Source organism: Marmota monax, unplaced genomic scaffold (assembly GCF_021218885.2).
Source record: "Marmota monax isolate L192 unplaced genomic scaffold, Marmota_monax_Labrador192_F-V1.1 WCK01_AAM20220418_F8-fsc00119, whole genome shotgun sequence".
Classification (NCBI taxonomy): Eukaryota; Metazoa; Chordata; class Mammalia; order Rodentia; family Sciuridae; genus Marmota; species Marmota monax.
In genome coordinates, this window is record NW_026694771.1 from 136,904 (window position 1) to 162,140 (window position 25,237).

Genomic DNA, 25,237 nt, shown 5'->3' on the forward strand with positions numbered 1-25,237 from the left:
AAAACAAAATAAATCAAACAAGAACACATTGTTTTTTGAATTGGTCACCCATTCTCTCACCTTCCCTCAGGGGCGAGCAATTTCACTTACCTCCAAGTTTCAGACGTTCCGCGTACAGGTCACCAAATGCCGCAGTCTGGCTGGGCACGAAATCACGAGCCACTCACAGCCTTGGAGATTCAAACAGCAATTCTTTATTCCCGAACTCACACCGGCACTCTACAAACAAGTTCTGGGGGAATTCACTTTCTGGCCCCAAATCATGTTCTGGGCAAAATCCCAAAATACTCTCTGAATCCCAGGAGAACTCAAGGAGAACTCAAAGAGCAGGTGCACCTGAGGCAGCAGGATACACCCTATTCCCAGCAGGGTACACCTTAAACCTGGAACCGCCCTAAACCAGGATTGTCCTAAACCGGGAACACCCTAAACCCCGATCCGCCCTGGTCCTTGAGCAAGGTCACCTTACATGCAATGACACTGCAAATGACCTGGGTCATGCCATGCGTCATTCTTACTTAGCAATGGCCCTCAGCATTGGGGGAAGATTGACATGGGTATAAAACTATCATTTCTACCTTCTTTAATGCATATTTTCTTATTTCTATTCTAAATCCAAGTGCTATACTCTCTCACCTGAATTCCTTAACTTCTGTAAAGTTTTATTTACATATGAATATTTGAATTAATGTTTCTGCAAGGAGATTTATACTGGAAAGTTCTATTCTACCATTTTGCTAATGTCACAGGCTATTAAATAATTTTTTTTCTTTTTTTGTACCAGGGATTGAACCCAAAGGCACTTAACCACCAAGCTATATATCCAGCCCATTTTTATTTTTTATTTTGAGATAGGGCCTTGTTAAGTTGCTTAGGGTTCTATGATGAAGAATCCCCTCCTGGATGAATTTGGCCAATTGTATTTTAAAATTTTCAGGGCTGGACTTGAATTTGGGATTCTCCTGCCTCAGCCTCTCTAGTCTCTGGGATTACAGGCATGCACCAACATGCCTGGCTGGAAAATTTTTTGTGTACATTTTTTGGTATATATTTGTGTTATATCTCATTACATAGTTTTATATTACATAAAATGTTATATGTTGCTATAATTTTATATGCATTAAATAGAGTATACATTAAGTTCATTAAATAGATTTAAGTCTGGATTGCTCTCATTTCTCTATGTTTGATAATACTCTTGTTTATTTTGGTATTTTTTTAAATTAAGCTTGGTATAGATCTTTTCCAGTGCTAGTAAATAAAACATTCTTTAATATTTTGATTAAGACTACATTGGCTTTCTAGACAAATTTGAAATGAATGAATAGTTTAAAATATTAGCCTTTCTATGATAGTGCTGGTAGTTTGGTCTAATCCATTACAGTTGTATTATTGTTTTACATAGCATACCTTTCCTCAGTGTCTTTTATTTGCCTTTTTTTCCCTTTAAAATATATCTTACATATTTATTTTACTATTACACAATAACTTCATGATTTGGGGGTGTTCAGTTTTTAATTTTAATTCTTTTATATTATGATAGCTTTGTTTCCATGTTCTTCATTTTGATTCAGTATTTGTTTAATTAAATTTCTTCATCACATTGATTTTTAGGATTTATGTTTTCTTTATTTTCTGAGTTATTTCATGTTTCAAATATCGATTTATATTTTTTCCCTTATTCACTCAAAACTCAAAACTTGTAGATTTGTTCTTATATCTACTTGGAAGTAAATATTATTAGCATAAAAATTTCTGAGAATATTTTTTTAACTCTTGATAAGTGCACTGCTTTTTTTTTTCTCCTCCTCTCTCAGAATAGTGTAGGAGTTTTTTCTTTATGTTGAATTCCAAAGCATTAATCAGGAAAATTTCAAAGAATGTGACAGAAACTAAACTGAACTGAAATGAATAAATAAAAGGGGACTTGAAAGCTCACCCATACCACTACCCTCTGGAAGCAAGCACTCAAATGCTATCAGATTTTGCTATTTGATTCCTTCCTATGTTTGTGCCCTGTGCTAACTACAGTCTTTCAACTAAAGACTTATGGGAAACAGGACTTTGGAAAATCATGAAAATGATTTTAAGCATCCAGAAACACACTCTCAAAATTTAGCAATGAAAAAGAAAGAGCTATTCCCTCCTAGCTCTACCTTGCAAAATAGAAGATCTCTCTCTGATTGGTCTGAATTTCACTTGCCATAATTGGATCTGTCAGTATAGTCAGATGGTTTGTGTACTCTATCAAGTTAGCTATGTCCTCTTCCCTCCACTGAGTAGTAAGGGTTCTATGACAGAAAATCGCCTCCCTGATGAAATTGGCCAACTGTATTTTAAAACTTTCAGCACCATTTTAGTCAGAAGAAATAATTGTGTACGTCACTCAATAAGCTCATCAGGACAACAATTTTTGTTTGAGATTTTGAATCAGTTTTACCTAGAAAATTAATAAATGTAGAAACTGCAGATTTAGATGTTATTTAATTTCAGGATAAATTTCTTCTGTTATATTTCTCAATGTTTGCTTGAGTTTCTTAATCTTGTTCTTTGTGGTCTTCCTTGCAAATTTCTTAGGCCATTAATTCAGTCTTGTTTTCCCATTTGTTCCCCATCTTCCTTCTGACAATGAAATTGGCATTTGTCATTACTAATGTTTCATTAAAGTTCTTACTTAAATAAAACAGTATGAGATTTAGATATTAACATAATAATGAGTTAAAACCTCAAAACATAGTTCCATACAAAAATCATTATTTATTTCTTACTTATGCATTTGAGGTTTGGCCGCTCCTCTTTTTGCTTGCTAGACTTGTTTGGACTCGGCTCCAAAATGAAAGTTGGGCTCAGATCATCTCTGTGTTTCTCTCTCTAATCCCTCTTGGACCCCATCACTAGCAGTCATATTCTTCACAAGTGAATTTTAAAAAAATAAAAATACTAAGAATACAAGGTAAAGTGCAAAAAAAACATTTTAAATCTTTACTGGTACCATATGACCTTTGATCAAAACAAGTCACATAATTAAGTAAGAGGAGGGTAGTACAGTGCTTCTACCCTGATAGGAGTGTGAATATATAATATTAGTTAAAAATTAAAGAAAATTATTTGTTTTTAGCATGTTATTTGTTGGTTACAATTACATGTAAAATATCCTCATTTTTATTCACAGAATCCTCCAAAGCCTCATCTAGCTGACTTAGAGTTCAGGATCAGAGAACCAATATTATGTCTAGATATAAGTTATAATCCAAAAACTTATGAACTGATAAAAGAGGCCACTATCATTCAAAGTACAATGGATGGGGAAAATCATAACAAATGTTCCCATTAAAAAGGCATAATAATAAACTGCACATATTAGTAATTAATCTGTAGGAATCTTGCACTACATCTGGACAAATATTGCCAAGTCTACCTATCCTCGTGGCATGCAATGTTCTTTGATTAGTCCCTGTGTTTGCTTTCTGAGAATGATTAACTGGTCCATTACTTCCCACATCTCTATTCTGCCATGTAGTCTTTCTTTTTCTAAAAAAATCTCTATGGCCATTTCTGAAAAACAAATTAAAGAAGAGTTTTTTCTATGAAGTTTACCCCAATTATGATCATATTCAAAAGCCACAATATAAATTATTTCTGGGATATACTTCTCATTTTAATTTCAATTATAGTCTCCCAGAGTAGATAAAAAATTTGGGGGAATTTAAATTTAGAGTTTTCTTTAAGGCACTCATTTAATCCTTTAGGAGTTCTTAAAAATGGCATTATGGACACATCCTTATTTTGTCATATTTTGGGGCCATATTTTATTGCTGTACCAGAGAATCATTCCATCACCTTGTTGTGGGGCAGGTCACTCAGAAAACCCAAAAAGCCCCAGTTTTGTCCAAATTGAAGCCTTTATTTAGCCAGCCGGCCAGCGACTGCTCCCCACAGGACCCATAACTATCTGTAAGGAACATCCTGTAGCCTGAGCATTTTGGAATATTTAAAGGCAAAAACTGCAAAAAACACATCTGGGTTGACATAGCTGCAAGAAAGCAGGTACAGAAGCTGAATTGGGCAGTTAGCCAGACAATGAAATGGGTACATTGGTATTTCCTGAGGGACTTTCCAGGTTGGCATAACAACAAGCAAGCAGAAGGGAAGTGGGTCAAAATGACCCTAATTCAGTACAAGTTAGAGAATGGTTACTAACGACTAGACAATCAATCTCTGACAAGATACACTGCCCAAGAAAAATGGCAACCAAAAAACACAATTTTACATTGTATAAGAATTTCTATTTGGGGTTGCCAAGTATGTTATGCTAGGTAACTATTAATGGGTACAGAGGCGGGGCTTTCCCATGAGAGAAGCATTTCTTACATGATATGGAGTCTCAGGGTAAAATGGAGTCTGTTTGGTCATTGTCCATAGAGCCTGACCCATAACAACCCAAGGGTAAATATGGGCAACTGTACATTTGATATGGTTAAAAAGCTGTTTAACTTTACCATTTTCCAACTCCTAGCATTTAAAAGCTATTCATTTTTGCTCTCAATTCGATTTTTACCCTGGCTAGTTTCCTCCTATCTTAGAGAACTTTATCAAATCTAACTTTCAGCATCCATCTCAGGATTTCAACAATCGACCTCAAAATCTCTTCAATCAACATGACAGGTTTATTAGATATATTTTCTGTTCTCCCTGTTATCATAGGTGACAGTTTTACCAAATATTTAGATACTACATAACATAGGTTGATACTTCCCCTACTTCTCATCCCTTTACTCAGAATTTTTCTAATATCCTATAATAGTTTCCTTGCTACCTCCTGCCCAGTTCCAAAATCACTGCCACCAAGATTTAGATTTTTATTTCAGCAGCTCTCCTAATAAAAATTGTCACACTGCTGCTGTAAACCAATGACCCCAAAATTTAGTTGCTCACAATAATATTTCCTCATCAATGCAACATGTGGTTAGTTAGTTAATTAGTTAGTTAAATTACTCAGATGATCTAGATTGGGTTTGTGGCCAGGAATTAGGTTAGATAGAGATCTTCACATCATGACTCTCAACCTCTGTAAACTAGCAACTATATGAATAATGATTTTATTGTGGCTAAAAGTAAGAATTCAAGAAGGCAAACCTAAATATATAAACATATTTCAAGCTTTTGCTTATGTCACATATGCTAATATGTTATTGCCAAAGTAAGCTCAAGAAAAGAGGTAATTATACTGTGCTCACCATGAAGCCATGACAATTTTATGGATATATATCCATATTAGAGGGGCATGAATAATTTAAAGCTTTAATTCAATCTACAAAGGCAGGTTTTCTTGTTGTTATGGTGAACTCAGTAAAAAACTTCTAAAATCATAATATTTTTCTCTAATGTATATTAATAATAAGAGCTTATTTGTATTCCAATTTCTTGAAAATAGAGAGCAGTAAGAGGGGCATGCTTAATATTGTGTTCAAGCTATATAAATTTCCATATGTTAATCTCCTCAGACATTTGTGTGACATCATATTCCTATGATTCTAGTTCTTTTTTTTCTAATGAGAGTTAATCTGATCAATTTAAAAGAAATTGTTGGAGTTCCAAGATCTTAGAAGATATATCATAATACTTTAAAAGTATCATAATACTTTAATCCAAGATTTTCATATATCCTCAAAAAATTCCGTACAGATTAAAAAAAAAGAATAAATAAACTATGCATGACTCATACTATATGAAGGAGACTACAAACATTGTCATGTTGAAGCTGAGAAGTAAATATCTCAATCCCAAACATATCTCCAGAGACAATGCTTGTGAGGTTGAAGTGAGACAGAGGTTGCATTAATTGGTTTTACAACACTGTGACAAAATATCTAAGATAAAAAAAAAAAACTTAAAAGAAGGAAAGATGTGTTGTTGGTCATAGTTTCAGATCTTTCAGTCCATGATAACTGCCCCATCAATTTGGGCCTATGGTGACAGAAGTCATCATGGCAGGGAGCAGGCAGTGAAGTAAAGCTTCTCACCTCTGAGCATCCAGGAAGCAAAGAAAGAGCAAGAGGGAGGGCATGTCCTATTGACCAAACTTCCTCCCACTGAGCTCTACTTTTCACTGCCTCCCAATAGTGCCACAGGCTGGCCACCAATGCATTCACTCATGAAACATGACTTTAAGAGACATTTAAGCGAACTGTAGAAGAGGTAGAGAAAAGTCACAGGGATGGGGAACCATGATTGTTTGAACACCAAATTATCACCAGTAAAAGAGAATTCTACACTTAGTACGAAAATATTGTCGATCATTTTGTTACCAACATTTCAGAGCACTACATATGACAGAGTAGAAAACAATTCTGTGGGCAGGGCTCAAGGTGGCAGGCTCAAGAAATCACTGTAGCTGGGCAAAGGAAAGCACTTGGACAGGGTGACCAAGAATGGATTTGAAACTCTGTAGCAACAATGAAAAAGTAAACAAGAAGCTGATGTTAAGGAGAATTATAAAGAAACTTCAGAAAGTATATACCAAGAATATATAGCCAAGGTGCCTTTTAATATTGATGGTATAGAATAAAAATTTAACTCTGAAAACCAAACAAACAGGCAAAAGAATCACAAAATTACAAATGCAATTACCACCTCTTAATGTATTTCACTAGATTTAAGAAAAAATAATCTCAAACTACAAAATTTAGTATTCTATCTAAAGACCTCCAGCCATGTATACATACAATTTACTTTCCAGTCCAATAATAGTATTACAGGATGAACAAGTGATTTTCCATGTCCACACAAACAAATATAGAAAGAAAACAACATAAGAACCAAAATTTTCATCTTATAAAAATTTCTCAAATAGTCCTGAAGCAGAAGGAAACTATAACATAGCATCCAAACATGAATCAAATATCATTAAATTAGCATTTGGATGTGTGTAAAAAGAACTTAAATTGAAAATTCAAAAATGCAGAAAAAATTTCAAAAATATAATAAATTTAATTGGAGTTAACTATAGTTAGAAACAAAACAGAAGAAAAACAATCAGCAAAAAGTGAAAACAGAGAACAAGATACCCAGAAGAGATAGGTTAAGTTGATTACACAAAAGTGAATATTGAGAAAAATCATGAAAATAGTCAAGAGCCCATAAAGGCAATAAACAAAGTGGTAAAAAAGTATGAGAGTAAACATGATTAATAAATAAGATAAGCAAATGGTGACATGTATATAGTTACAGTCTCAGAAAAATAAGATGATAACAATGGAAAAGAATTATTTTTCAATTATTTTTTAGGAAAAATTTGAGATAAAATACATAAATTTGAGGCTGGGGCTATAGCTCATTGGTAGAGCGCTCAACCTCGCACATGTGAGGCACTGGGTTCAATCCTCAGCACCACATAAAAATAAATAAAGATATTGTGTCTGACTACAACTAAAAAATATGTAAAAAATAAAATAAAGTAAAATACATAAATTTACTTATAAAGGCACACTATTTCTGAGAAAAAAAAATGAGCAGAAACAGGCCACTCCAAACTTGTAATTTTTAGAAGTTTATATAAAGGGAAACAAAAAGCAAAATAAAACTACAGGACTGTAGACAAAAAGACTCCATCCTATACTAATGGAAGAAAATTCACATTGGCATCAGATTGTAGAAAACAACTGCAGAGCAGCATTTTTTTAGGAGCTCTAGGAAATAAAGTGTAAGCTAAAAGATTTTTATATCCATCCAAGTTGTCATATAATATTAAATTGATAATAAATCTGATTTAACCTGCAAGAATCAGAGGATACTATATTTAAAAGCCCTTCCTGAGAATCTACTAGGGACAATTTCTTAACCTAACCAAATGATTTCTGGGGAGACTTCTAGCTAAAGAACAAATCGTGTCTCATGCAATAATGTCATATGACAGATGTGCTTCATTCCAATTGTTTATCATTTTATTCATACTTACTATATGATGTGTCATATTTAATGTGTTTCCTGTTACTTTTTTCTTAAATAGCAAAAATGGTGACAATAATAATAAATATTAAATAGCAGATGTTCTGCCAATGCAAGTGCAATATCACTAAAAAATGGGAAGGGAAGCATAAGAAGATGAAAAAGAATATAATGAGCCTATTGATCATCTTATAGTAATAGTTACAAATAAAGTTAGATAACTAAAGGTTAAAGCCAATAGTTGAATGCTTAGTCAGAAATTATATACAAAGTATCTTATAAGTATTTTGTCAAAGGTATAACTGTCATACCAACCGTGAACAAAACTAAAGAGAGTGAAAAATAAAATCATGCCAGAAAAGCAACAGTATAAATATAAAATATCATGCCAAATAAATATAATTAAGATCATATTACAGAATTGAAACCAAGTATATCAATTATACCATTAAATTGGAAATGAGCTCAAATCACAGAAATTATAAAAAAAAAAGTTTTTAAATTTCCTCCAAAAGAAAGAGCAAAACTATACTCATCTGCTTGGAGTGGGAGGTTGCGGGGGACAGCTCTTTGAAAGCTCTATAGAACTGGCAAGAGCAGATCAAAACTGGAGGGAGTCAACACTTGAATAATAAAACATTGAGTCAATGAATGTTCCCCCCTGCCCTTTCTTTAGCCTGTAGGCAGAACACAGTAGGCAACCTTGGCTAGCAACCTGAGGAGCTACTGGCCTGAAACATGAGAGGGTCGAGTAAGAGGTTGTCACCTCAGCTGAAAATGAAGGATCCCCGGATGGCAAGACCCAAAGACTTTTACAAATTCTGCCCAAATCTCTGGCTGACCCCAGCACTCAGAGCACACAAGGTACACTCCAAAAATCCCCAGAAGGCTAAAAGTACTGAACAGAAATTGCAGCTGCCACTTATTATGGGGAAGACAATTTACAATTTGAGTTCAGTCAAGTTAACTGCTCAAACAAAAACAAATTGTCATTCTTTAGACAGTAACAGAATATGATGTTTTAATAATGTCTCAGTCACCATATCCAATAAAAATACATTCAAAAGTTCCAGATACATGAAGAAACAGAAATTGTGACTCATATTTAGGAGAAAAGAAAATCAATATAAACTGAATCTGAGATGACTAAGATATTAGAACTAGCAGTCAAGAATTTCAAAGCAGCCAATATTACTATGCTCAATGGTGTGAAAAAAGAATGTACTCTCATAATCATGAACAGAGAGGGGACCTCAGCATAAGGATAAAATGGTAAGAGAGAAATAACTTATAAATTATAGAACTGAAAAATAAAGGTGAAATGAAAATTCACTAAATTGGCATAACAGTTCAATGAAGATGACAGAAAAAAGAACAGGGAAACTTGAAAGAGAAAACAAAAGTGATCTACTCTGAAGAGTAGAGCGAAAATAATCAAAGCATAATGTGAAGAGAGCATCAGTGACTTATGACTGAACATCACCAAGTTCCACAGACATATAATTGGAGTTCCAGAAGGAAGAATGATAAAAAGGGAATGAGTCAGAAATAGATTTGGAAAGATGATGCCTGGAATTCCTTGAAATGTGATAAAAGACATAAATTTTTTAAAAAAAAAACACATGAATTTTAGAAAACCCCAGCAAGATAAATAGAAACCAGACATATAGGTATATAATGGTCAAATTATTGGAAATACAAAGGAAAAACCAAGTCTTAAATATACTTGTAGGAAAAAAAATGATAATAATGATGCTCATGATGGCTGACTTTTCTTCATAAAATGGAGGCCAGGAGACAGTGGGATATGTTTTTAAAGTGCCAGAATATATATATATATATATATATATATATATATATATATATATATATTCAGTCAATTCTGGAATTCCATACCTAGCAAAAGTTTGCTAAAGGTAAAATAAAAGTGTTTATTAAAAACTAAACAAATAAAACACCTAGGACACTTCATCACTGGCAGAGTAGCACTAAAGTAAATATCAAATAAAGTACTTCATGTTGATGGAAAATAAGATGAAGTCAGATTTTGGGGAATGACTGAAAAGTATGGGAAATATGGGTCAATAAAGTATATTTTTTTTCTTAATTTCTTTAAAATGAATCTGATATTATGAAATACATATCTGGTCTTTGCCCCCATTTCCAGGCATACAACCTCTAAGTATCTTTGAAATCTCCTAAGTGATAATGTACTTTTCTGTGCTAATGAGTTAAAATGGCTTCAGAATAGACACAGGTCACTAGAAATACTAATTTCTGAAATTTGAATATGGCTTAATATTTGGAGATCTATTTTATGTGTGTTTATATGAATGATTCTAGGTAGAAATCATAGTTTCTCAGGAGACCTTTAACCAAATTTGATACCTGTTTTTTCTGAGAACATTTAATGAAATAAGAATACACACATACATACTAGGAAAGAACTTGGAACAGGATAGAGACAAGCACTCAGACTAGGTCAGCAACAAAGCAAGGATCCTTCTTCTTACCCACTACTACTTATTACCACATGAGAGAGTCCATTGAATTGAAGGAAAAAAAATTAAAATATATCTATTTGAATAATATTTTCTGAAAATGGAAATATAATAAATTATAAGATAAACTCAAATAATAAATATTCTATAATGTAACAAGATATAAAACTTAACAAAAAATCCAATTTTGGTCAACCATACAAAGAATAACCAGTAAAAATATGGAAGAAACACTTAGTGCAAACTTTAAAACACTAAGACACAAAAATAAATTTGGACAAAAGAAAAGCATTCCCTGCTTTTGAATTTACTAACATATGCATGCCAAACTTCTATAAGTTGATACACAAATCTAATGCAATTTAAATAAATGTATACAACGTATTTTTTGTAAAAAATAACTTTTGAAAAAAAATTAACTTGCAAAAATGTTTATGAAATCTTGAAGAAGTGACCTGGATGAGGGAGCATATACTTATCAGATACCAGAATGTACTATAACACTTCTGTAACCAAAACAATTGAGTAATTGTACATGAATGAATAAAAAGAGCAGTGGAATAGAAAAGTAAATTCAGAAAAAGACACATCTGCATACAGAAATTTAGTATAGGATAAAAGCGACACCTCTATCATTGTAGAAAATACAGGCTTGTCAATAAATGTGATTGGCCAACTGTATAGCTACTTAAGAAAAAAATATTGAGGCTATGTTTCATAGATTCACAAAACGAACTCCAAAAGAATCAGAAATCTAGTAGTTAAAAACATGAAATCATATCCGAATGGAAGAAAACAGATTAATTTCCACATAATCTGGATGCGGGCAAAGGCTTTCTGCTGTGTCACAAAATTTGGTGTAATAAAAGAAAATACTGGTAAATTCAACAATATAAAATTAGCAATTTTTGTTTAGTAAAGAAAATAAAGTCAAAATATAAGCTATGAAGTGGGGAGAAACATTTGTCTAACATGTATGCATTAACTTCTGAAAAATATAAAGAATCTTAAAGAATCAAGAAATAAAAAGATCAAAATGGGTTGGGGTACTAGTGCAGTGGTAGAGCATTTACCTAGCATGTGTGAGGCACTGTGTTCAGTTCTCAGCTCACATATAAATAAATAATATAAAGGTCTGTTGACAACTAAAAAAATATTTTAAAAATAAATAATAAGACCAAAATAAAATGATAGTAACAAAATAAAAATAGTTGCATGTATTGTGTGCATGGAGGTGTGTATGTCTGCTTATTTTTGCAAAAGAAACATAGAAATATAAACCAGAAAATAATAAATTTGTTACCTCCATAAGATATGTGTTAACATTAGAAAGGTAAGAATAGGAAAAAGACTTAACCATTTTATTTGATTTGACATTATTTTTTTCATTTGACTTTTGAAATAATATTAATGTAATTTATGCAAGAAAAACTAACTCAACAAAGAATTGCAAAAAACTGAAACTAAATGCAAATATTATCAAATAACTGCATATAAAATTGCAGCAAAGAAGAAAATAATTAATCTAAGCAACTTTTGTGTAAAGTAGTCTTCCTATATTCCCAATAGGATGTATTATATGGACAAAAAAAAATCTTACCTTTAACTACTACATTTTTAATAGTAGTTTTAAATGTATAATATGTTTGAAACAGCGTCATGTGTATTGCATGATTAACCATGTTAGGACACATATTGATGGAATGACACTTGTTTCCATCCATAGAATGAGGGAATTATATAGGGAGTGAGTTAAGGAGAGAAAGAACACTGTCATGTTGGATTTGCAGTGGAGATATGGATATGAGTTAATGATTTAAAACCATACTTTCTAGCTTTGTTCCTGGTAAAGCCAGTAGAAATAGTACATTAGTAGCAATGATCATCCTTAGTGCTGAGATCTTGATTCTATATATGCCATTTTCCCTCAAAAGGTGCTGGAGTTCCTTGAACAATCGTTTAATCTAGGACTGTGTGACAGAAACAAGCTAAGGCTGATACATATTGTTATACCAGAGAGTAGGAAGCTCTCAAAAGTTCATGGGAACATGTCAATAGGGCATGAAAATATGTTTGAAGAGTTTTCCTACTGGCCAATTTTGGGATGTTTGATTGTCCAAAAAATAAACAAACAAAAACCATGATGGAAATGGTTTATATCACATTGAAGAAAAATCAATCTATGGTTCATAGTGATACTAATTTTCAAAAGACAGGGTTGGAAGTGAGGAAGTCAAATCAGTTTTTTCTCCCCAGAAAATTGCCAAGTAATGAATGAGAAATGAGAAAAAATGAGAAATGAGAAATGGTAAGATTAGAAAAAAATCTCCATTTTGCAACAAATATCTTAATAATTAATTTAAGCATAAATTATAAATGTATGTTGAAACCATGGAGCTAAAGATTTGGGGGGAACATGGCTTCAATACATAAACTCAGATTACTTATTAATTATAACAGGAAGGAGGTACTATCACAGAGATGATATGTAATGATTACCACCTTTACCAAATAAATCAGTTTAATATTGCCAATTGCACGGTAAACTAACATCATTATCTTTTTCTATTATGCACCAAGAATGATACAAAATCATCTCTGTAATACTCTGGTACTCTTGGTAGAAATGTTTAACCTGAGTCTAATGAGAGACATTCTGAAATATGAATGGCTTGCACTTCTCAAAAATATCAGCATCATTAAGGCCAAAAAAAAAAGTAAAGGGGACTATTTTTTTTTATTAAAGTAGAACAGAGAGTGATGGAAATTGAATAAATGCATTGATTGGGAACAGAAATCTGGATGGGAAAGAAATTAAAATATGGACCACATGTGGTAACAATAATGATATCAAGATTAAATTCATTTAATGTAAAGATTTTATTATGTTCTTTATGTTTGCATATAAGAGAACATACCTCTTCTTATGAGCTACATACTTAATCAGTAAGTATTGGTAAAATGTTAAAAATTGGCAAATGTAAAGGACGTATGACAAAAAGATAGTCATTGTTCCTTCCTGGAAACTTTTCTAAGGGTGTTTGAGAAAAAGAGAACTGCAGAACCCACAGAAAATTTCTAATCTAACATATTTTGTCTGTTTTTTTTCCATAAATCAGGTAATATATTACTCTGCCCTTGAAATTTGGAGAGGTGAATTTGTGACCTATAACATTCTTGTTGCTCAGTGTAATTGAAAATCAGGATCAAGGTAAGAAGCAGATTTGAGACCCAACAAGCATAGGAAGTGTAAGCAAAAAATAAAAATAAACAAATGGGATAACATCAAACTAAAATGCTTCTGGGTCGCAAAAGAAAGTGTAGCTCTAACCTACAGAATGGGAGATAATACTTATAAACTATACATCTTAAGGAGGTTGATATCGAGAATGTGTAAGGAATTCCAAAATGCAATAGCCAAAAGCAAATTTAAAATTCTGGTTAAAAAAACCCAGGTCTGCGGTTGTGGCTCAGTGGTAGCACATTTGCCTAGCACATGTGAGGCCCTGGATTTCGATCCTCAGCACCATATAAAAAATAAACAAATAAAAAAGGTATTGTGTTCATTTATAACTAAAAATATAAAAAAATAAACCCAGTTTTTTAAAAATCATATCAAGCTACTCAATAAAATAATACATCTAAATAGGTATTTCTCAGAAAAATAAAAGCATATAAATGGTCAACAGATGTATGGAAAAATGTTCAATATCACTAATCATCAGGGAAATGAAATCAAGACCACAATGAGATATCACTTTACCCTGGTAGAAATGGCTACCAGGGCAAATAGACAAGATAATACATGCTGGTGTGGAAGAAAGCAAGACATGGCACACTGTTAATGCAAAGGTAAATTAATCCAGTTATTATGGAGAACAGCATGGAGGCTCCTCAAAAAAATTAACAATACAATGATCATGTGATGCAGCATTATCAGCACTGGGTAGATATCCCAAGGAGGGGAAATTGGTGTGTTGAAGATATATCTGCATACCTATGTTCGTTGTGTCACTATTCAAGAAATGGAAACAACTGAAATGCCTATACACTAATGAATGGATAATGAAAATGTGATACACATGCACAATAGAATACTATTCAGCTTTGCAAAGAGTGAAATGGTACCATCCAAACAACATGAATGGACTTGAAGATCCTATGTCAAGTGAAGTAAGCCAGGCACCTAAAGACAAGCACTGCATGATTTTACTCATGTGGAATCTAAAAAAAGTTGATCTTTTAGAAGTTGATAGTAGAATGAGTGTGGGGAAAAGTTGATTGATGTACGGCTAAGTTACTGATGGAGAGGAACCAGAAATTCTGGTGTGCTATTGCACAATAGAGTGGCTATAGATTAAAAAAAAATAGCTAGGCATGGTGGCACATTCCTGTAATCCCAGCGGTTCAGGAGGCTGAGGCAGGAGGATTGCAAATTCAAAGCCAGCCTCAGCAATGGTGAGGAGCTAAGCAACTCAGTGAGACCCTGTCTCTAAATAAAATACAAAATAGGACTGGGAGTATAGCTCAGTGCTCCAGTGCCCCTGAGTTTTAATCCCTGGTACCAAAAAAATGTAGTATGCATTTCAAAAGGCAGGAAGAAAGGATTCTGGACGTTTTCACCATAAGGAAATGATAAATGTTTCAGGGGATACTTATGTTTACCCTGATTTAAACATTACATTGAAACTTCAAGTTACCCTATCAAAAAGGTTAATTTTATATTTTTATGTATCCATTACAAATAGATTTAGTTTTAATAAGTAGATTTGATGAAAATATTCTTATGCAATGCTCTGGAATTTACGTTCTCTAAGCTGCAAATCCACCATTCAAAATACAGTTTTCATGTGAGATTTCCCTACTTCCAAGGTGAATTCTCCCTTTCAGAAATGAGAAAATTGAATATATTAATGATCAAATGAAATTATCAAGGATAAAATATGTTTCCATGGTACTTGGTAGTGGTGGGCTTTGTGGGAAAAATGAAGTAGCAAATATACCCACTCTATTTTTTTTGAATTCTTCTTCTTGTGACTGGGTTGGTAAAGTAAGGATGTCGTATTTCAGAAAGTTCTTCAGTTTTGGGGTATTAAGTACTAAGTAAAGTATTAGAGTGGGAACTTTTTAACCCAAGGCCTTCCAGGAGAGTAATAAAGAAGTGTGATAAAATTGTGAATTGGTTAGAAAACACACTGTTAGGGTGACCATGTGCCAGATTGTTGGCTAACAAAGTAGCAAGTGCTGGTGCTGCTTCTACTGTCTTATTTTTCTAGGTTGAATATGATCTGATGGCAAGAACCTGTGCCACTATCTTGCAATCATGAGGAGAAGGCTAAAGGACATCTACCTTGATGGCTGAGTCATTAAATTCATCCTGCTTCTGACAACTTTTGCAATTCTTATGTTCTTCTTTGTCCTGTTTAAGCCAGTCTCCTTGGTATACAATGTAGTCCAACCAACTGAACGAGGAATTTGTGGCAAAGGCCTAACATAAAATATATATAATTTGATACTTCTTAGGCATCCCTTTTATCACCCCCCTCAGGAATCTATGGGATCAATAGGATCAGCAGAGATAAATCATGCTCCCAATGGGTGTAAAATAAAAGCTGCCCAATGCAGCACTGATTGATCAACATCGAATGAAAGGAAGAAGCAAAGTAGAGACCCCAAACAGAGAAAAAGGAGATAGCGTAGAAAGCAACTTGCACCTGAGTTTCCCATGTTGATCTCCTGGAATTATTAAAGACCAGGGTTCATGCTGTGAGGCAGAACTGGTGAGGAGGTGGCCTCCTGAGCAAGGCCGAAGACAGGAGGCTTCCAGCAGTCACAGTCAGAATAGAACTGTTGAGGTATTATCCCCAATTATGCCATTTTCATTTGAGAATTTGAAGGACATGGGCTTTCTTCAGGCTAGTTAATAAATTATTTAAAAGTTATTTTATGATAACCAAAAAAAAAAAAAATTATCTGATGAGGACAGTTGATCCTGAGACCCAGCCAATATTAAGTTCTTGCCAAAGCAGCCCTGGCATTTGGCTTCATTACAAAGGCAATCCCGTAGATGCGGAAGCATCTGCTCTCCCACTTACTGCTCATGTTAAAATGAAAGCTACTCAATAAAATATTTATACGTATCGCTTCCACTGGTGACTGGATGGAAATAAAGTGGCGAGAAACCAAATTTCTAATAAATATATGAATAGCCACTCAGATGACCACTCTTTGACATGAACATCATTCATAATTCCTGACTCTGTCTCAGTGTGGTCCTTCTTGACAGAAAATTAAAATAAAAGTGTTCCAAGTCTCCACTTCCAAGGGTTCAAATGTAGATAATAGCAATCCATTGGTGTTTTTCCCATTTAAAAATTAAATTGCTAAAAACTAATAAATAAATAAAAATGAGATTGTTCACTCAATCATGTGTAAATTCACCCATTAAACATATATTTTTGTGTCAGATATTGTCATAGAGTCTGTGAAAGAAGCAAATCTGACCTTCTTAAAACTTCCCTGTAACTGATTAGTTCCAAAGGGGGTGATAAAGAGAAAGTACATTACGTTCATTTCTTTGTAACAAAGGTATGCACAAAGTTAGCTGTATCTTGCCTTGAAGCCTGTCTCAGCAGACTCATTTAAGAAAAAGTAATTTCAAAACAATTTGGACATTTAATATAGTCTTTTTCAAAAAAAAATGTCAACAGACAGATCTCAATTTTAACACAGCGCAACATTTCTAAAATTCTACTTTCTTTGGCTTTCTTGTCAAAACCTTTCATCTGGATTTCCTTGTGTTCTGTGAGCTCTGAAAATACAAACCTCCATTTGCTCTCTACAGACAAGTTTGGAACCCCCTTTTCCTCCCTCCTTGCCTCAGTTCTTGATTGCTTGAATCATCTTAGTTACTCTGGCTTCTTTATTTATTGAGTGTTGAATTGAATGCTGAGGTATTACACAGAATTTTTTTTTTGTCAGCATTTTGTAGGCCTCTACAAAGGATATGTTTTTCTAGTACTTTTTTTTTTCTCTTTACAAACCATTCTCTTTAATTCTCTTTCTTGTTCAAGTGGGATTTATATAGGTATCTGCAGGAGTCCTTCCAAATTCAGGTTTGTATTGCCCATCCAGGTTCCATCTAGAAATTCTAAGAACTTAAAGAATTTGAGTTTCTCATGGGAGAGGGCTTGGTCTTAGTTTAAAGTAGACCTCAGAAAAGAATTATCGGAAACAAACAAAACAAAATGAAATGAAATGCAGCAACAAAAGTTTATTCATGGGCAGTTTGAATCTTGACTATAAGCTTTCTCGAAAATTTCACAAAAGGGTATTACAGTTACAAGCTTCTCAAATTTTTGGAAGGCTATTCTTCCACTTTTGTTATTTATTTCACTTGTCTAGCAATAGTTCCTTGCCTATGCTCCCAAGTATCATCTCTTCATCTCCCAGCTCTGGAAATTTCTCCTTTTACACACCCTCCATAAGCGGCATTCAGCTCCCCTTATCCCCACTGCACCTTAGCCTTTATTATTATGACCAATTTATCATATGGATAACATTAGGGTTTTGTCTATATTTTTCCCCTCTACTTATCACTTGGATTCTTTCCAATAAAGAAGGGCACATTTGGGAAATAATAAAGAAATAAGAGGGAGGGCACGTAGCAAATACTTAGAACTTATTAACATTTCTTCTACCCCTGTCACAGCTGTGAAAATTAGAATAGGAGTGAGAGAAAGAGAAATAACATTTCTGGAAGTCCACTGTGCACTAAGAAAGCATATTAGGTGATTTTTATAAGTTGTGTCACAACTTTCATATACTAAACAAGCAAATAGGTGTATAGCATACATCAGATAGTGAAAAGTTGCCTTAGGGAAAAAAAAAGAAAAAGTAAAGAATGTGAGTGGGGCATTTTGCTATTTTAGATCAGGTATTTAGATCAGGTGGCTCTCACAGACAGAGTAAGAGTCGGGCACACTCTTTACTGTTATGTATAACTTTATTGTTATGAGCATGATTCAATAGCAGTTCAGTAGATGTTGTGGAGGGGAAGAGTCAATGGAAGGTAGCCCCATAAGATTCATTTTGCATATTTTCAATGTTTTTCTCTGTAATACCTCTGTTCCCTTGTTCATTTTGAACATTTTCTGTTAATTGACCATAACTCATTATTTCACAATTGATTCTTTTCTTTTTAACCTTTATTTTATTTCTTTATTTATATGTGGTGCTGAGGATCGAACCCAGCATCTTGCACATGATAGGCGAGCGCTCTACCACTGAGTGGCAACCCCAGTTCTCACAATTGATTCTTGGTGTTTGCACTAAGAAGCAATGGGGTTCAGCAGACTCATGAGTATTGTTACACTATTACAGGACTTATTCCTTTAAATAAGGCAGATAGAAAAATGTTGGAAGATCAAGAGAGGCAAGCATTTGGCTAAATTATTGCAAAGGGAGGCCATATATTCTGTAGAAAATTCTGTTGCCTCAGTCTTCACAGGGCTATAAGCATTTAACAAATATAACAACTTCTAGGGGTGGGAGGGGAAGGGAAGGGACAGGGGGTTAGCAATGATGGTGGAATGTGGTGGACATCATTATCCAAAGTACATGTATGAAGACATGAATTGGTGTGAACATATTTTATATACAGAGATGAAAAATTGTGTTCTATATCTGTAATAAGAATTGTAGTGCATTTTGCTGTCATTTATTTAAAAGAAAGAAAGAAAGAAAAGAAATACAACAACTTCTACCCAAGAATGTAGTTAGTATTTTTAAGTGTTTTCACTCTATAGACAAGAAGTGTTGTCATCTGTGTGCCACTAAATCAAAACTTTAACATTAGATGTAAATAAGATACAATATTAAACAAAGTGGCAAACTGGATTCTCTACTTGAATAAGAACAACATTCCTGGTACTAATGGGTAAACCCCAAAATTGTGACTTCTCAAAGTCTTGCTTTCCTCATCTGAAAAAGGGAGCAAACCCAATGACCATAACTCATTCTTTTTGACTCTTGCATTCTGTCTTTTGGTTGAAAAGAATCTTGTGACAGGTTTCCATCTCATGCATCTGATTTTCATCCTGGTTTTTCACCCCTTTCTTGTACTTTAAAAACCTATTTTTTTTTTTTTTTTGGTCTCTCATCCCCCACCAAAGTTGAACAAGGACATAGAAGAGAAAGTATGTTGAGGTTTCTAATCTGTACTTTCCTCTCCAAGAAAGTGTGTAAAATTGCGTATGGGTTCAGGATAGAAAGAAAAAGGAGTTGCAAGTTGGACGAGAGAAGGACAAATGAGATGAATGAATGGAAATTGGCATGTGGTGTGCTGGATTAGAGAAAATGGAGAATTATCTAACCTAGGCCAGGAATTAGAGTGTGAAGAACTAAATGTGAGATGTCTTCCAGGGTGGACTCCTTCTCCTCCTACGGGTTCATCCATCCCTTGTGGAAAGTCTGCCATTCAACAATCCTGAGCACACAAAATTCTTCCATAGGACGGAGGCTTGGACATCTTGCTTGGAGGGAAGGGGATGAGGAAGGGTATTGTCTCTAGCCCAAATTGAAGCCAAGCAGGAGAGTTGGGATTTTCTATCTTGTCAGGACAGCAGAAGATAAAGTGTAGGTTACAATCCCTTTCTTATGTGAGAGAAAACAGAAACTAGTAGAAAGAGAAGAAGCAAAGGAAAGGGAATAGGTGAGAGGAAAGAAAGGGGAAGTATTGTGGAATCAAATAGACCAAATTGTGTTATATGCATGCAGAAATATATCATAATGAATCCCGCTTTGTGTATAATTATAATTCATTGAATTTTTTTCAAAATAATGAAGGAAAATTGTAAAAAGGGGGACCAGTAAAAGAATAAACTGATGTAAGATATTTATATTATTTACAAATAATTTGAGTATAATTTTAATAGGTAAAGCCATAAGTAAATGTGTGGCACTTGGCTATTTTGAAAATGTTGATGAGTTCTAGATTAATCACTTGATAACTACATGATTTCTTTGAATATCAGTTTCCTCATTTATAAAAAAAAAGGCAGTTGCAATTGACAATCTCTGGTATCCTTTCTGCAATAAATGGAATCTGATAAGATGTGGTCCATAAAGACAGGGATACTTTCAATGTACTACATCTGAATTCAGATGTATGAATTATGAGTACTGCTTTCATTCCAGGTTAAATTAAGGGTGGATCAAATGTTTAGTAAATGCAAATGTTGTTGCTTAAATATATTCAAAGTGTTAATACAGAGACAAAATGTGCCAAAATTGCATGAATGTTGCCTTTTAGAGGCAGGTCTGTAGAATAATCCTTTTTATTCTTTCTCTTTGGTGTTTTTCAATTTTTTGTTTATTAAACTCATAATTCTTTAAGAAATATTTCAACTAAAGGGAAAGTTGCTGATATTCTTTCTCTGTGTGTATGTGTTTCTGTCTCTGTCTATATCTCCCTCTTTCCTATTATGAACAGTAGCTAAAATATTTTCTGCAACAATCCAGTTTTTAATTTAGAAGTCAGGGAGCCTACTGTGAAGGCTCAGTTTCTCTTTCAGACTTATCCTTGAGCTTAATGTTGTTCATGTTGAATTTTCTAGCCTCCGATATGAAGAAAATTTTTCTGTAATTTTTTATTTTGGTCTTAGATGAATTTTTAAGAATCTGATATTAGATTAGCTTTCTTTTTGATCTGCTCATAGTTTATTTCTTGGAAAAAGGCAAGTGACTGGAATCCATATTTCACAAGACTTCTTTGTACAATAGCAAAATACTAAATCCTCATTTGGATGCCTTTACCTGTACAATGACTTCCTTCTTACATCAGAGTAGATGCCAAAAGTCCTTCTAGCAATTATTTCCTTCCCTTTGAAGAGTCTAAATGTTATTGGACAGCATTCTGTAATTCCTTGTCTTACTTTTTTACATTAGGCAGTCCCTCTTGGTGCCAAGACCTCTACAAGATATAATGGAAACCCAGGGATATTGTTTCCATAGTAGCATGCCTCTCGAGTATACTCATTTCAACAATTGCAGCCTCTCATGCCAACTTAAGCTTGATACCCTCAGATAAGAACAGCTGGCTAAGTAGTCTACTTGAACTCTCAGAATGATCTAGTCAAATCGTCTTTCTTCCCTCCTTCAAAACTATCCTTGAATTCCAACTCTACCAAGGCATTTTGATCAAGTGGGAATGAGATGTGTTTAAATAGCTTATCCTCGCACAAGCATACAAATAGCTTTCTGACTTTTATCCTTGCCACAGATGTGAAAAACACTAGAGAATGAATGAAGCAGAAAGAGATGTGGCATTAATAAACATTCTTAAAACAGTCTCTGTCTTGCTTCCGCTTTTCAAATGCTGCCATGGCCAGAGTGGGAGCAAGATTCTGACCAGTTATGTCTAATATATAAAAATGTTTTAAAACACTCATTTAGATATGCTACTTTCAACTCAATTACTTGTCTAGTCCTGTATTTGTGTATTACAAATCCGTGTTGAGTCCCTTCAAGACCAGTGTCCATCTGCTGTCTTCCGAAACTGAGTATATTTAGTGCCAAAATTTGCATGGCTAATGCCACCAGTGTTTACACTTTGGGACCTGTTTTGCACAAGAGTGAAAACTAGTTAATTCGTATTTATTCACTATTATGACCAACTGCTTTTCTTTATTCTGGGTCACTTCAGAAGGACCAGGTCTAAATGTTATTAGTGTGGAAAGGAACAGCCATGAAATCATTACTATCTTGTACTGTTATGATGAGTTTGCCTATGATATGTCCATGGACCACACAGTTAAAGAAGCTTTATCTGAGCAAAAAGTGACAGGTTTTCTGACAAAGGAAAACTCTTTCATTTGAAACTTGTCCCCAGTTCCACATGTGGTCCTCTTGAATTCTATAAATAATGAAGAAGTGAGAAATAACACTATGCCAATATTATATTGCTTATGTAATATCTAATTTTTGCTCTTCATGAAGTCTATAGTTCATATAGATTCAGATAACAGGTAATCCACGTGAAAAGTCATAAAAAGTATGACTTGTTCATTTTCCTATCTTATTATACCTACAATAATATCAGATCCATAACTTGAGAGTTCCTACATATGTAATAAATATAAAAATGGAAAGGATATGATATTTTAAAAAGGATAGTGTGAGGCAATAAACGATTATGAGGCAAAAGAAAGATATAGACAATGTGAATTGGCAGGAAGGAGGGAAGTGGAATTAGTGGTAAGAAAATAAATATTGGTGTAAGTTTGACCTTGAATGGTTAATACACAGTGAGGGGGGGAAAGAATGGGGAAAAAGACATATGGAGCAGGATAACGACTCTGTCATGTGGTGTCCCCTTTCCATGTCAACATGTTCTGTCACATTTTTGCATTTTTATTGTATTTTATTTCTTTTTAATTTATTTCTTACATACATGAAAATAGTGGTGTGCATTACATTCATAATTATCCATTCACAGCACAATTTTTGTAACACTGTATATAAAGTATGTTCTTTTAAAAAATGATGGAGAGAAAAATAAGTAAGTAAATGTTTAGGTAATAAAAAATTACAAATATGTAAAGGAGTCATCACTTCTACCTTTACGCTACCAAAAGAAAATTGAGGAAGAAGGCCATTCTATAATGCATATTTGTGCAAAATAAAAATGTATTCAACTCTTTAGAGATCACATTCCCATACACACCACAAGTAGCAAAGAGAGTGAGCAAGAGTCACAGAAAGCTTTTCAACAAGAGGGTAATGAAGAACATGAGTGCAGGGCAGGGGAGGTCAAAAAAAATCTGGCGAAATTGATCCGAAAAATAATGGCAGCCCTAAAACAATTGGAAAAACCTGCTAAGAAAAGACCAGAAACCAAACTGATAGTAGATCTGCCAATCACCAAGTAACAGGTGCATAAGGAATTTGAATCCAGTTTGCTCAGTCTATCTGAGCCTGTCCAGGTGTGAGAACATTCATCAAGGTCTTGATGGACTATAGCACCCATCCATGAGAAATCTCATTTCTGGACATTCGGCAGTCCTTGACCTTGAAAGCAGTTACAGACTGATAGTCACTCTAACTTGATAAATGATAATTTCTCAAAAGAGAAATGTAATTCTCCCACTCCACTATGATCCAAACACATACAGATTCACACATATACACATGGCATAAAAATGTATAGCTAGGTACATGGAAAGGTCCAGGAATGTGTGACATACTCATTCTACCAGCAAGTCACTGATAATACTGCTGTATTTGATGCATTCAACGTAATTACACCTACAAAACCTGTGTCTGCCTTGCTCAAAAAGCTCCCAGAGAAATCTTGGCTATCTGACAGCAAAGTGCATAAGTGAGTCTTTGCCACAAGTGAGTAAGACAACAAATGCTTATTGCAAATAATGCCTGGGTTGTAACTGTGTTCTGTCCAGAACTACAGTGTCCTCTTCTGAGAACCTGGCCAAAGAATACTAAAATGTGCTGGGATCTTATCTGCATATGTATTTTTTAGATTAAACAGGCATAATGATGTTTTCTGTCTCTATCTTACAGATTCTTATTCCCCCACTAAATTGTAAACATCTATGAGATCACTAATAGATTATATGCCACCTATTTCTATTTCTTGTGCATCTATCACAATTCTTTAGTTTTATCCTCTTTATCTATCTGTCTATGACATGGAATCAATGACTGTTTGTGGCAATATTCACAGGCTTCCTCCATTCTGAAAATGATAAAAATAAATTAATATATGATAAAATATCAATGAGAATTAGTGCTGCCTGTCCATGAGGATAATATTAGGTATATTTTATAGATGAGTAAATTTTGTTATGTATTTGTTAACAAAAATCCATATGGAGCAGGGATAATGTAATTTCAAATCCAAGTTTGAGATTATATCTGAGGCTCATACATAGATTCCTTTTGTTTTTGTAGATAATCCTTTTTTTTTGAGATTACAAATATACAAGTGGCATTATCTCTTGATTTATTGATAATGCAGGACAAGATCTATGACCCAATTCACTCATTAACCAGAACTCTGTTCCCACAATCCTGGCAGAACCCCTCTGAGGTGTGGACCTCAGCACCTATAGTCTTCTTTACCCGTCAGCTAAATTACGTGTTTAACAAATGCCAAGTACTTTTTTCCAAATATATTTATTCTAGCTTTACATGCTATTGTAATTATATCTTTTAACTAATTACTACTTAAAAAAACAACAATGAAAGCAAAGAAAAAGTTGGTTTAACTTGGCATTGCATCAAGATAGTGGTAAGTAAATGTATATTTATAAGACTGAAGTTAAAATAAAATGTTGAAGATATAGGTAGAGTTTTAGAAGAGAAATGATCTTCCTTAGTAGACTTTTAAAAATGAGATTATGTTCATCTGGTTAGGTACAGAACTTCTACTCATCACCTTTGAACTGGGTCATCTTCCACTAGTGCATATTTCTGGTTCATACAATTTAGGCAATCCCCTTAAAACCTCAAGTGGAAGGTTTTTATGGATTCATTCATTTTTTCATCGTACTGCAACAACACGCTCAAAATAATACTAAATGATGCAGGACTATGTTCAATGGTATGGTCTTTCCAGTCAGAGAACTTGTCCTTTAATATGAAAGGAATGTTAAAAATACAAACAGACCTATCATATGAGTTGTATAAACCATAGCAGGAGCTCACTTTCAGAAGGGTAGATGAAAAGACTTATTTATTTATTCAACAGAGATGTCTAGAAATATGTGTTA